The following is a 15,243-nucleotide window of genomic DNA, read 5'->3' on the forward strand; positions in this document are numbered from 1 at the left end:
GCTGCTAACATAACTGTAGTTTTATCATTGAAATATGGGAATGCATGTTTATTGCCAAATCAATCAAACTTCCTTCTCTTTATATTCATATCCCAAACAAAATGCATATGCAAATCACATCATTCATGCAAATAATTCCCGAATCAATCATGTTCATATTTAGTTTTTGATAACTCACATCATGCTCACAACCAATACAATTTAGCGAAATCATTAATAAGCATAATTTCTGATTAACACATTTAATCCATCTCATATCACAAAATTAATTTATCAGATCATAATAACCAAAACTTATACACATTTGCACAAATGCTTAAACATAACCATAAAATAAATACTTATCATAATCAACCAATAGTCAGTAATCATGTCCCAAACATACTTATAGAGGTTTAAACGGGGAAAAAAATCAACCAGGAACTAAAACGAATAATTTAACGAATAAGGAGTAAAAACTGCAAAAACAGGGTCACACGACCGTGTGGAAAGGTTCAGACTGTGCGACATGGTACATGGCCGTGTGGTTGAAAGACATACCCGTGTGACTGGGGTACATAGCCGTGTGGACAGACCGTGTAACTCTCTGTGCCTATGTGACAAAATTCACAATTTACAGGGAAGACATGGCTGTGTCTCAGGTCGTCTGGGAACTCCCAATCCGTGTGCGATCGATAACTTCCCTAACAGAGGTCACTCGGCTGTGTGGCTAGCCTATGTAACCCACTCCAACCCGTGTGACATGGAAATTAGCCTAATTTCTAAAGTGGCACACGACCATGTAGACCACCCGTATGGTTCAAAAACCATCTAAATCCTACAACAAATAATGAAAATCAGCATTAAAATGACCTCTAATTACAAGTGTTAAGAACACACAACTGAAAGATGATTCCAATGCACAAAAATCAATTGATGCACCTCAATTAAACCAATCTAACAAGTCAATTTCACAACATGTTAAATCTATAAGAATTTCGGTCGAAACCATTCATAAAAGAATCGAAGAAAATAATGTAAAACTAAAAGGAAACGACACTTAAACTCACTTAATTCGACACTTGATTAATAAAAAACAAGAGAACAAATGAGGCGTCTAAAAATTATTAAAACTTGGATTATAATAATCAGTGGAAGAAAGGAAAGAATTAAAGAACAGTGATGACTTGAAAGAAGCAAAGTAATAGCAAAAGAATTGCCCAAATCTGAAATTGGAATAAATGGAAGAAATTGATGTGAAAAAGAGAGAGATGAGAAAGGCGTGAAAAGAATATAGGAATCGTGAAAGGAGTTTTGGGATTTTTTATTTTGAAAATAAAAATAAAAATAAAAATAACGAAGGCCAAATTTAACAAAACCAATCAGATTTCCCAAAGTTGAAAAAAATAAAAAAATAAAAAAAAATCTTCTAAGCCCACATAAGGATTCAAACTCGAGACCTAAAACCAAACTAACAAACACCATACCATCGAACCAGTAGGTTCATTCTGTTTCTAAAACCAAAAAGTAACTTAACAGACCATCCTAACCACTGACCCAACCAACTGACCTTAATACTTCTAACCCTAATTTTGAGGTGTGACAACTCACCCCTTCATAAAAGAAGTTTCGTCCCCGAAATTTCCTACTAACATTATAATCGCTTAAACACCAAATTCGCTACCACACTTTTGCTGCGCAGTCTGATCCCTAATGCACTACCTAACAATAATTAACCTTAAAAATCCCCTTTCAAGCAATCTTAAAAGATTTAATTCACTACCACACACATTACCTCAACCAATCAAATAAAAGGCCAAACTACATGCAAGCAAAATAAAACACAAATCGAAATAACCTACCACAATACATGTTCCGTCGTTGGTTTCATCTCCCTAATTTTGGGTCTTCTTCGGGAATTGCTTCTAACCAAGTTGTCAATGAGGGCAATCCTTAACCTGATGCTCCGTGGACCCACATTTAAAACACGCTTCAAAACTTTTCTGAAACTCACCCGAATGGCACTTATTACAGAACCCACAAACTGGAATATCTATGCCACTGCTAGAACCACTCATATTATTTTTTCTAACATGATGTTGAGACCTAGCCCGCTTCGTAGATAGTAGCTCTAAACTAGAAAGACTAGGGCCTCTCTTATTTCGAACCTTACCTTCACACTTAATACACTTATCATGGCACTTATTACAGAACCCACAAACTGGAATATCTATGCCACTGCTAGAACCACTCACATTATTTTTTCCAACATGGTGTTGAGACCTAGCCCGCTTCGTAGATCGCAGCTCTAAACTAGAAAGACTAGGGCCTCTTTTATTTCGAACCTTACCTTTACACTTAATACACTTATCCATATTTTCCTCTTTAGCCATTTCCAACATAGTATAGAAAACCTTCTCCGAAACACCAAACACTGGCTGGGTCAATGAATCAACACCAGTCTTCGAATTACCGCCACTAGTAACTGACATAACCACGTGACCTTTGTCTCCTAAGAAGACACATGCCAAGAGAAACTGAGGTCTCATTTAAAGTCTCACTAGGCTGATCCTCACAATTTAGCTTATCTCTAGATTCCATGATAACCTCGTGTTTAAAGTCTTATAGTGTCTACAATTCCATAATAGAATAATTAGATATAAAAAACCATACAATTCTAATCTTGCAATTTCAGAATTTCTTACAGAACAACATCGGAGTCTTAGATGCTTTGTTTAAACAAACATTGTAGTATGTTTTTATCAAAACTCTTTTTAAATCCATGCATATACACACGTTAAAAACACAGGTCAAATTTTTTCAAATTTGGCTCCGATACCACTAAATGTAACACCCTAAAAACCCGACCCAAAAGTTTCAACTGGATTCCGATGGTCACATTAGCCACCGAAATGGCCCAAACAAAACACCATTCAAAATTCCTTATTTCCTCTCGAAAACCATAATATTTGTCACGTGTTTAACTAAATTTAAAATTTAATCTTATCTTTCGTTTGCCAAACATTTGTTTCATTATTTCCAAACTTGATTAAAAACTGAATTCACACTTGTATACCAACTCGTTTAGGAGATTTGAAAACTGAAGTTAAAAAAAAAAACCTATGTAAACGAAATAAAAATTTTCATTTCAACTTACAACTAGAAAACCATCAGTCTTTACTTAAAAATCTTGTAATTGTTAAAGAAAGCAGCCAATCGGTTAGCTCCAACCCATGCATGAAATTGTGGTTTGTAATCCAAAACTAAGAACCCAAAACTTTACAAGTCTAAAACCAAAAATCCATACCATAGATAATATAACTTGATTACAATATGATTGAAAACAATTTATTTAAACTTATGAAAAACTTTATTAAACCAAACCAAGATGAGGAGTTCTGAGACCTCTGATTCGCCAAGTCTAAAACCTAACCACGAAGGTTACCTAAAAAGGGAAAAAACTAAGGGAGTAAGCTACAACACTCAGTGTAAGTCCTAAATAGATGTAAATAGACAGTCTATTAATAAATAATCAAACAAACAAGCAAAAGTCTAATTCGAATCACAATCAGATGTCACTTCAATATAAAGCATCATAATTCATTAACGTTGAATAGATGTACATAAATAGAGTCATATAGTAGCAAACAATCTACCGACAACAAATGAACAGACATACAATAATCATTTTCTAATCATATCAAAACGAATCATCATAACCAAATCAGATTAATTTAATGCAATCCATGCTCAAATGGAACTATTACAAAATCCAACCTATCCAACCTCTACACACTATCTCTATAAATCACACGCACACCAATAAGGTAAACTAGACCCTTTCCAACCTCTACACACCAATACTTGAGTTGCGTTGGACCTATTCAACCAAATCACACCTTAAAGTGGTCATGTGCCACTTGTAAGCTATGCAGTCAAGCTGCTAACATAATTTCGGTTTTATCGCTAAAATAAGGAAATGCAGGTTTACTGCCAAATCAAACTTCATTTTCTTTATATTCATATCCTAGACAAAATACATATGCAAATCACATCATTAATGTGAATAATTCTTGAATCAATCATGTTCATATTAAGGTTTTGATAATGCACATCATGCTCACAACCAATACAATTTAGCAGAATCATTAATAAGGACAATTTCTTATTAACACCTTTAATCCGTCTCATATCACAAGATTAATTTATCGAATCATAATAACCAACACTTACACATTTGCACAAATGTGTAAACACAACCATCAGAAAAACACTCATCATAATCAACCAACAGTCAATAATCATGTCCCAAACAAACCTATAGAGGCTTAAACGTGCAAGAAATCAACCAAGGACTAAAACCAATCATTTAACGAATAAGGAGTAAAAATTGGAAAAACAGGGCCACACAACCGTTTGGGAAGGTTCAAACCATGCGACAGTGGTACACGACCATGTGGCTAAAAGACACGCACGTGTGACTGGGATACACGGCCATGTGGATAGACCCTATAACTCTTTGTACCCGTTTGGCGAAATTCACAATTTAGAGGGAAGACACGGCCGTGTCTCAGGCTGTCTGGGAACCCCTAAATCGTGTGTGATCGATAACTTCTCTGATAGAGGTCACATGATCGTGTGATCAGCCCATGTGACCCATTCCAAACCATATGACATGAAAATTAGCCTAATTTCTAAAGTGGGACATGGTCATGTGGACTATTCGTGTGGTTAAAATATCACACCAAATCCTGCTGCAAATGATGAAAATCAACATTAAAATGACCCCTAATTATAAGTGTTAAGAACACACCTGAAAGATGATTCCAACGCACAAAAATCAACTGATGCACCTTAATTAAATAGATTTGAAAACTTAATTTCACAACATGCTAAATCTATAATAATTTTGGTCGAAACCGTTCATAAAAGAATCAAAGAAACTAATGTAAAACTCAAAAGAAATGACACTTAGACTAACCTGATTTGACACTTGATTAACCGAAAATAAGAGAACAAATGAGGCGTCTAAAAATTATTAGAACTTGGAGTATAATAATCTATGGAATAAAGGAAAGAATTAAAGAACAAGTATAATTGGAAAGAAGCAAAGTAATATCAAAAGAATGCAGTAGCAAAAGAATTGCCCAAATCTGAAATTGCAATAGATGGAAGAAACTGGCGTGAAAAAGAGAGAGAGGAAAAAGACGTGAAAAGAAGATGGGAATTGTGAGAAGAGTTTTGAGATTTAAAAAAATCCATCAGATTTTCTAATTTTAAAATAAAAATAAAAATAAAAATAGCATCCTCTAAGCCCACATAAGGATTCGAACTTGAGACCTAAAAGCAAACTAATAAACACTATTCCACAAAACCAATAGGCTCATTCAATTCCTAAAACGCAAAAACTAACTTAACAGACCATCCAAACCCCTGACCGAACCAACTGACCTTAATATTTTTAACCCTTCGAGCAATCTTAAAAGATTAATTCATTACCATACACATTACCTCAACTAATCAAACAAAAGGCCAAACTATATGCAAACAAAACTAAACACAAATCAAAATAACCTACAACAATATCTATCTCGTTGTCGATTCCAACTTCTCGATTTCGAGTCTTTTCTGAGAATTGCTTCTGACAAGTGGTCAACAAGGGCAATCCTTAACTCAATGCTCTATGGAACTACATTTGAAACATGCTCCAGACCTCTTCTGATTCACGCTTGAATGGCGCTTATTACATAACCCACATACCAAAATATCTTTGCTACTGCTAGAACCATTCGCATTATTTTTCCCAACATGATGCTGAGACCTGGCCCGCTTCATAGGTTGCGACTCTAAACTAGAAGGATTAGGGATAAAAAATTATGGGAATGAGGAATTCTAAGACATTTAGTTCACCAAGTCCAAAACCTAACCACAATGATTAACTAAAAAGGGATAAAAAATTAAGGGAATGAGCTACAACGCTCAGTGTGAGTCTTAAACATATGTAAATAGACTATACATTAATAAATAATCAAACAAGCATGCAAAAGTTTAATTCGAATCACAATTGGATGTCACATTAGTATAGAGCATCGTAATTCATTAATGTTGAACAGATGTACATAAACAGAGTCATATAGTAGCAAACAATGTAGCGACAACAAACGAACAGACATACAACAATCAATTTCTAATCATATCGAAATGAATCATCACAACCAAATCGGATTAATTTAATGCAATCCATGCTCAAATGAAAATATTACAAAATCCAACCAATCCAACCTCTACACACTATCTCCATAAATCCCACACATACCAATAAGGTATACTGGACCCTTTCCAACCTTTACACACCAATACTTGAGTTATGGTGGACCTATTAAACCAAATTACACCTTAAAGTGGTCATGTGCCACTTGTATGCTATGCAGTCAAGCTGCTAACATAACTGTGGTTTACCGCTGAAATATTGAAATGCAAGTTTACTTCCAAAGCAAATTTCCTTCTATTCATATTCATAACCCAGACAAAATGCATATGCAAATCACATCATTCATGTGAATAATTCCCAAATTAGTCATGTTCATATTCAGTTTTTGATAACTCATATCATGCTCACAAGATTAATTTCTGATCAACATATTTAATCCATCTCATATTACAATATTAATTTATTAGATCATAATAACCAAAAGTTATACACATTTGCACAAATATGTAAACATAACCATCAGAAAAACACTCATCATAGTTAACCAACAGTCAGAAATCATGTCCCAAACATACCTACAAAGGCTTAAACGTGCAAGAAATCAACTAGGGACTAAAAAAAATTTAACGAATAAGTAGTCAAAACTGTAAAAACAGGGCGACACAACCGTGTGGCTAGGTAGTGTAGGAAGGTTCAGATTGTGCGACAATGGTACACGGTCATATGGCTAAGAGACGCTCGTGTGACTGTGGTACACGATTGTGTGGGCAGACCATGTGGGTAGACTGTGTAACTCTCTATGCCTGTGTGACAAAATTCACAATTTAGAGGGGAGTCACGACCATGTTTTAGGCTGGTGCGATCGATAACTTCCTTAACACAGGTCACACGGCCAACCTATGTAACCCACTATAAACCGTGTAACATGAAAATTAGTTTAATTTGTAAAGGGACACATGATCGTGTGGTTCAAAAACCACTCTAAATCCTGCTGCAAATCATTAAAATCAGCATCAAAATTACACCTAATTACAAGTGTTAAGAACACACACTTGAAAGACGATTCCAGTGCACAAAATTCAACTGATGCGCCTAAATTAAACTGATCTGAAAACTCAATTTTACAACATGATAAATCTATAAGAATTTCAATCGAAACCATTCATAAAAGAATTGAAGAAAATAATGTAAAACTAAAAGGAAACGACACTTACACTCACCCAATTCGACACTTGATTAATCGAAAACAAGAGAACAAATTAGGCGTCTAAAAATCATTAAAAATTGGAGTATAATAATCAGTGGAACAAAGGAAAGAATTAAAGAACAAGGATGACTTGAAAGAAGCAAAGTTATAGCAAAAAGATGCAGTAGCAAAAGAATTGCTCAAATCTGAATTTGGAATAAATGGAAGAAATTGACATGAAAAAGAGAGAGGAAAAAGACATGAAAAGAATATGGGAATCGTGAGAGGATTTTTGGGACTTCCTATTTCAACAATAAAAAAAAAAGATCAAATGTAACAAAACCCATTAGATTTCCCAAATTTGAAAAAAAATAAAAAATAACATCCTCTAAGCCTCCTTAAGGATTCAAAACTCGAGACCTAAGAGCGAACTAACAAAAAGCTTACCACCAAACCAGTAGACTCATTCTGTTCCTAAAACACAAAAACTAACTTAATAGACCATCCGAACCATTGACCCAACCAACTGTCCTTAATACTTCTAACCCCAATTTTGGGGTGTGACATAGAAGATAGAGACATAGATGATGTGACTGATAGTTCATCAGACAGGATCCAAGTAGAATAGATAATGAATCTGTTTATGAATTTTTTTCACTTGTAACGTGTAACAGCCCATTTTTAGTCAAATCGGAACAGTGGTTTTGGGACCACAAATTTGATGCCAAAATAATTATTTTATTATTATTTTAATGTCTACAGCATGTTAGTATGATTGGTAAAAAATTCGTTAAGAAATTTTATCGTTTGAGTGCTCAATTTGATAAAAAGGACTAAATCGTGTAAAGTGTAAAAGTTGTGTTCTAATAGCTAAAGGTGTCTAATAGCTATGAAACCTTAAAGTAGAGGTCCTTATGTGATAATTATCCCATTTATAAAGTTAGTGGACATTATTGGACATGTATTAAGTGATTTTAATATTTTATAACTAAAAATGTAATTTAATAAAAATAAATTAAGTAAAATAAAGAAAACCAAAGATACCATCTTTTAGTCCATCTTCTTCCATCGAAAATAAGAATTGGAAACACCATGTTTTAAGCTTGAAATTTCGGCTAGGGTTCATCCTTGCATGTAAGTAATTTTTGACTCGGTTTTTAATGATTTCTATATTTTTGAAGTTGGTGTAACTTAACCTAGCTAGCCCATGGAATAATTTGAAAAAATGTTAAAGGTTTAGGGTTTTTCCATTGATGAATGTACATGTATTTTGATGTTTGATGATAGAAAATGAATGGTTGTTGTTAGATAAACAACATTTGTTAAGTGATTTGCGGAAAAATTGTCAATTAGGGATTTATTTGCAAAATGTGAAAAATTTATGGTTGAATTGTGAAATAAATGAAAAATATGGGCTGCTATGTTAATAAAGGAAATTCAGCTAACATGGGTAGGGGCCTATTTGCATGAATTTATATTTTTATGAGATAATGACTAAATTGCAAAGATGTTGGAATGTTAGGGAAAAAGTGTAATTTTTTTATAATATGTATTTTGGGCTAAATTGAATAGAATAATAATTGAATAAGTTAAATTTGATATCATATAGACCAAGAAAAATGAAGTTCGGATCTAGATCGAGGGAAAAACAAAGTATTGGACTAGTCGATTCATTTTATCGTTTTTGTGAATCGAGGTAAGTTCGTATGTTAATAAGCATTAATATAATTGTGTTTTTAAATGCTTTATTATTGAATTAATTGTAAATATGATCCTACAGATATGTTCAATGAAGATTCAGCAATGTGAAATCCCGGTTGAACCTTAGGAATAGGTTAGGATGCAAATGACATGTCATTAGGGCTTAATGTTTGGGTGTTGGTCCATATATCCTACTGGTGGCTGAGTTGTCCGACATGTGTTGCGGATCCTCGTCAGCTTGTGTGAGCAGCACCGTGTACCTACATCATGTCTGTCAGCTTGTGTGAGCAGACCCGTTGATAGCTCGAGATGGAGTGTTATATGAGATATGAGATTAAGATAGTTTCGACTATGTATTTGGCACTTAGAGTGCAAGATTCCTGAGTATCTGATATTATTATGAATGGTTCAACGAGTATATCGAGGATATGGATGAGTGTGAAACTAATACTAGTTGATACAGGTATGTATATGAAACATACAAGCATTGAATTGAAGAAACTTGTGAATTTCATATCTAGCCTTGTGAATGAATATATGATAGGTTTGTGGATCAATTTTAGTTATGTTATGATATATAAATTGTTTAAAATGTGTTTATATGGTGAGTTTTACTTTAAGCATACTAGCTTACTAAGCTTTATAGTTTACTCTATTTACTTTTTCGTGTTTTATAGTGTTATCGAAGCTTGCTCGGATTTAGAAGTCGTCAGAGATCTCATCACACTATCAAGCTTTCATTTAGGTACTTTTGAACTTGTGATTTTGGTTAAATGGCATGTATAGGAATTGTGGTTTTTTTGGTCTATAGTTTGGTAATGGATTTAGCCATTTGACTTTGTTTGTAAATGATGAATACTTGGTTATATGTATAGTCATGTAACTTGGCTTATTTTGGCATGCTTGGTGATGTATATATATATATGTGCAAATGACATTTTTGATATGTTGTGTATAATTGCTATATAAATGCTTGTGGTGAATTAGTATTTGGAATACCAAATGGTTCAAATTTGAGAATTGTATGCTTGTGGCTTTAGGTAAAGTTATGTATAATTGAAAGTGACCATATTGATGATTTTAGAATGTGAATTTGGTATGAAATTAATAGCTAATTTTGATACTTATGTGACTTGAAGTTGTTGGTATTGAAATGACATGAATTAGGCTTGATTGAGATTGGTTTGAATGCCTATTGATTCTAGCTATATGCCAATTGATGTTTTTAGATGGATGCAAATTAGGTGAGAATGATGGCTCGGTAAATAACCTAATTTTTGTCCACATGGGTTGAGACACGGGCATGTGTCTCAGCTGTGTGTGACACACAGTCAGGTGACACGGCTGTAATACCCCCTACCCGTATTCATTGCTGGAATAGGGTACGAGGTATTACCGAAGTTTACGATTTTTTTATATTCAATATAGCCCTTTTATAAATATCTAACCTTCCTTGCAATATTAAATCGAGACCAATGCATTTCAACCAAACCAATTCAACATATTTTCAAGATAAATTCATGCATATTTATAAGATAACATCATCACATACCCAAAACCAGGTTTGTTAACCATACTAATGGCTAACTTTATATTCATTTCACGTTAACATTTACTTTATTAGCTTATACATGCCATTGATTTCCAAAATAAAGTTTCTTTATATACCGAAATCCTGAGGTTGATAGTGTGATGTGTCTCCAACCAAATCCGACCTTCGAGCTCTTAACACTACAAAACAGGGGAAAATGAAATAGGGTAAGCACTTTGTGCTTAGTAAGCTCATGTAACAAGAATTATACTTACCTAATATTTTCAATACAATACAATAAACATTCCTATATCCATTTAATGCATTATTACCCTAACATGCACAAACTCAACATTCAAGTTAGTACAATTGTCGAGACCATTTTTAAATCGAGTTTTGGAAAATGGGAATTTACTTTAAGAAAAACAAAAACGGGAGTCGCCACCAATCTTTTTAGGTGTGATTGGATCACCTTATAAAATGTTTTGTTTTAAAACATTAATTTTGGTCTACGAAAGTCGAGAAAACGGATTCGGGAGTCGGTTACGTACGAGGAAGGGTTAGCACCCTCGTAACGCCCAAAAATTGGTACCTAATTGATTATCAAGTGTCTTTAATGTCGGAAATTTGAAAGTTTTAAGATGCAAACCTCTTTTATTTAGAATGTCTCAATTTTGAAAATTAAGGTTCACTTATTTCAAACGAGTCAAAACATCACATCCAGTAAGTTAGGACGCAACATTTTAAAACCTTCAAAACTAAGCTCGTCTTTCGAAAATTTCTATCTCGAAACAACAAAACGTCATATCCAGTAAGTTAGGACACTATATTTTGAAATCTCGAAATAATTGTTTAAGTTTTGAAAACTCAAAATCACTTAGAAGAGTGCTTGACTATTCGAATTCAACGAGAAAAGTTGCAACCCAGTAAGTTAGGGCACTACCTTTCTCGAAGTTTCCAAACATCAAGCATTGCCTTTTAATTTTTTTTAAAAAAAACCTTGGAATATTATTTTTAAATGAAGTTTTAGGATGACATATTAATGCATCATGAAGCATAGATGTACAAAATATTCTAACATTTCCATACAAACATAAATAATATCATTATGACAAAACTAAATAACATGAACATAAGCTTAATGAAAAAAATCATACTAGGGTAAATAAAAGATAATAAACAAATAAAAACATGAGTAAACTAAAAGAAAAACATAATACATGCAAAAATTATACAACAATATATATGATAAAATAGCATATAAAAGAAATAATTAAATATAGCATATAAAAAAATGAAACTATGCACAAATAAGATAAATGACATACACTAAAAAATGAATAAATAGAACATTTACAAATTATAAAAATATGATGCAATAGTTCAAAATACATGAAATGATAATATAATATATATACTTGCATAGAAAATATATATTTGAAAATAAACTATATAAAAGGTTAAATATTATAATATATAAAATACATAATCAAATGTATAAAAGATAGGAATAAATATACATATTTGAAAAAATGAAGAAATTAAAATAAAAAAAAGGTTGAAAAACTAATATAGACGAAGAATAAAATAAGAACAAACCACAGAGAGTAAGAACGCAAGAGGGAGAGAAATTTGAGTGAATGCTCTCAAGAATTCTTATTGCTTCCCAAAACTCAAGTGATTTACAATGAAGGGAGAGGCCTCTATTTATAGTTGAGCCTCCCCAAATCCAACGGTACAGATCAATTACATCAACGGTTAAGATTAAAGGATATCTACAAATTAAATCTCCAAGATTACAAAATTATATCTTCAAGATTGCATATCATATCATATCATATCTAAGATTGCATATCCTTAAAGATTACATTTCCATATAAGTCAAGCTTGTAGATGGACCTTAAATCTTTTCAAGTAATGGGCCATTCTGATCGGGCCAAATTATATTTTTAATTCTGGACTGAACTTGGACTTCATTTTTTTTGGGGGTTTATTATATTTTTGTTTTTGGACTTATTTCTGGGCCCGGGCAAAATTGAGTGTCTACAGCAATAATTTCCATGTACCAATAATATATACTATGATTGATGAGCTCATCAATACATGATTTCCATTTCCTTATATATATATATATATATATATATATATTTTCTTCATATTTATCACGTTGAATTTCTTGGAATTTTTGATGGATTTTCAGAGGTACACTTTTAGTGTACATTTCCGGTCCGTCAATTCATATTCATGTGCACATTTCCATTTCGAGAGCACACTCCATGAACCTCATCCTTACAATGGGATTACCGGTCGAGCTAAATCCCACAACGACAATTACTTTAATGAGCTTGGATCGAATTACCAGTCAGGCTAAATTGAGACCTAATTGGATTACCGTCTGGCTAAATCCATTTTCCACATATTCTTGGGAGGGCTATATCGGGATAGGATCACCCGTCGAGCTAGATCCTTTTTACCGTCAATTCCTTTTCAGAGATCCATCGAATTTTCCTTCCATCCAACAGGGATTTCTTCCGCTTTTTATCAAATATATCAATGTTTCATCAATTTTCATACAATGAACATTCAAATCATATTCACATCAATAACATACATTTCAAACATTTAAGAATATAATTCAAGTTACACGAACTTACCTTGATACTTGTTCGTGTACAAAAATCTACTAATCCTGAACTTTTTCCTTTTCTCGATCTAGCTTCGTATTTGAATCTTCTGGATCTAAATAAATAAATTTAATTATCAATTTAATACATTTCATGTTCATATGCAACAATTTCTATAATTTCATTATTATTATTTATAGTTTATTCAAAGCTGTCTATTTGAGTCATAGTCACTAAATTATTTATAATTTGAGCTACAGAACTCCAAATTAAGATCTGTTAATTTTCCATGAAACTAGACTCATATATATTCTTACCATAAAATTTTCAGAATTTTTGGTTTAGTCAATAAGTACAGTTTATTCTTTAAAGTCACTCCTGTTCTGCTATCTGATAGTTCTAACCCTTCTTCACTAAAAATTAATTATCTCTTCATACAGAATTCGGGTGATGTTTCCGTTTGTTTCTCTTGAAAATAGACTCATTCAGGATTCTATGCATATAAATTTAAGCCCATAATTTTTTATTAATTTTTTAGGATTTTTCAAATTCAGAACAGGGGAACTCAAATTCATTCTGACCTTGTCTCATAAAATTCATTATATCTCATGATTTACAGATCCATTGCTTACACCGTTTCTTTTATTAGAAACTAGACTTTTAATTTCATATTTTTTTCATCTTCTAATTCAATTCCTACAATTTATGGTGATTTTTCAAATTTAGTATACTGCTGTTGTCCAATATTGTTTTAGTGCAAGCTGTTTATTACCATTTTTTCCCTAAGCTTTTAATAAATAACAATGTCGTCCCTACTCAATTAGCCTCTCAATTGAGCTGATTTTTCTCAATTAACACTTTATTCTATCACCTTAAACTAGTTTACAACATTTAGGAATCAAAATTTCAGCAATAGACTTTAATTCCAAACATTTTCACAATTAGGTCCTAAAAATCAAATTCTATTGAAATTACCTAATAAAATCATCTCATAAACAAATTAAAGCTTTAATTTCATTCTATTTCATCATAAAATTACAGCACTCAACCGTGGTGACTTTCAATTTCATCCATGAAATAAAAAACTAATGAATTTAATAGTAGGACATAGTTGTAAAAGTCTTAGAAACACAAAAATTACAAGAAAAAGGCAATGATTAACTCACTTGGTGCAAATATTATGGAATACCAGCTTAGAGAACCCTCCTATTGCATTTTTAGCTGCTGGAATTGAAGAGAAATAAAGAGAAATCTATATATTTCCTATTTAGTCCAAGTTTTATTTAGTTAATTTTGCAATATTCCAATTTTGCCCTTAATTTATCAATTTTCCTGTTGATTTCATGCCCTTGCCGTCCAGCCCAAATAAATTTTGGGTCTAATTGCCTTTTAAATCCTCTCTCATTAGACACTTAAGCTATTTAATCATCCCATCCACTTTTACACCTTTTACAATTTAGTCCTTTTTATTTAATTAACTATCCAAACATTAAAATTTCCTAATGAAATTTTAATACCACATTACTAACATTTCATAAATATTTATAAAATTATTTTCGACTCGGTTTTACGAGATAGAGGTCCCGATACCTTATTTTACCCAATTTCTTCAATAATTTCTTTTTCTAACTAACCACTAAATCGGTAAAATTTTTCTATCAATATTTTCATATGATTTTCCTATCATATCAATTTTCATGCAAAAATATTGAAATAAATTTCTCTTTAAATCGAATTTGTGGTTACGAAACCACTATTCCGATAACCTTGAATTTAGGCCATTACAACGGCCATGTGTCATCTGGTGTTTAATTAGAAACCAAGTTAGTATGCTCCACACGACCCAGCACACGGGCGTGTGACTTGGCCGTGTGGCATAAGTTAGTATACCCTACAGTTTTGGCACGGCCTAGCACACTGCCTGCTACATGAGTGTGTGAGGCCATTTCGAAGGGCATACGGACTAGTCACACGGGCATGTGGTTGGCCATGTGACTAAAGTTAGAGAGTT

General features: G+C 32.7%; 1 long non-coding RNA gene across 1 annotated transcript; it reads right to left on the minus strand.

Annotated features, from left to right (window-relative positions):
• Positions 1 to 10,557: 10,557 nt before the first annotated feature.
• LOC128286644 (uncharacterized) lies at positions 10,558 to 12,292 on the minus strand. The gene is made up of 2 exons (XR_008277262.1): positions 12,208 to 12,292; positions 10,558 to 10,808 (listed from the first exon to the last, which is right to left on the minus strand). It is a non-coding gene; the product is annotated as an uncharacterized LOC128286644 (long non-coding RNA).
• Positions 12,293 to 15,243: the final 2,951 nt, after the last annotated feature.

This window comes from Gossypium arboreum, chromosome 13 (genome assembly GCF_025698485.1).
Source record: "Gossypium arboreum isolate Shixiya-1 chromosome 13, ASM2569848v2, whole genome shotgun sequence".
Lineage (NCBI taxonomy): Eukaryota > Viridiplantae > Streptophyta > Magnoliopsida > Malvales > Malvaceae > Gossypium > Gossypium arboreum.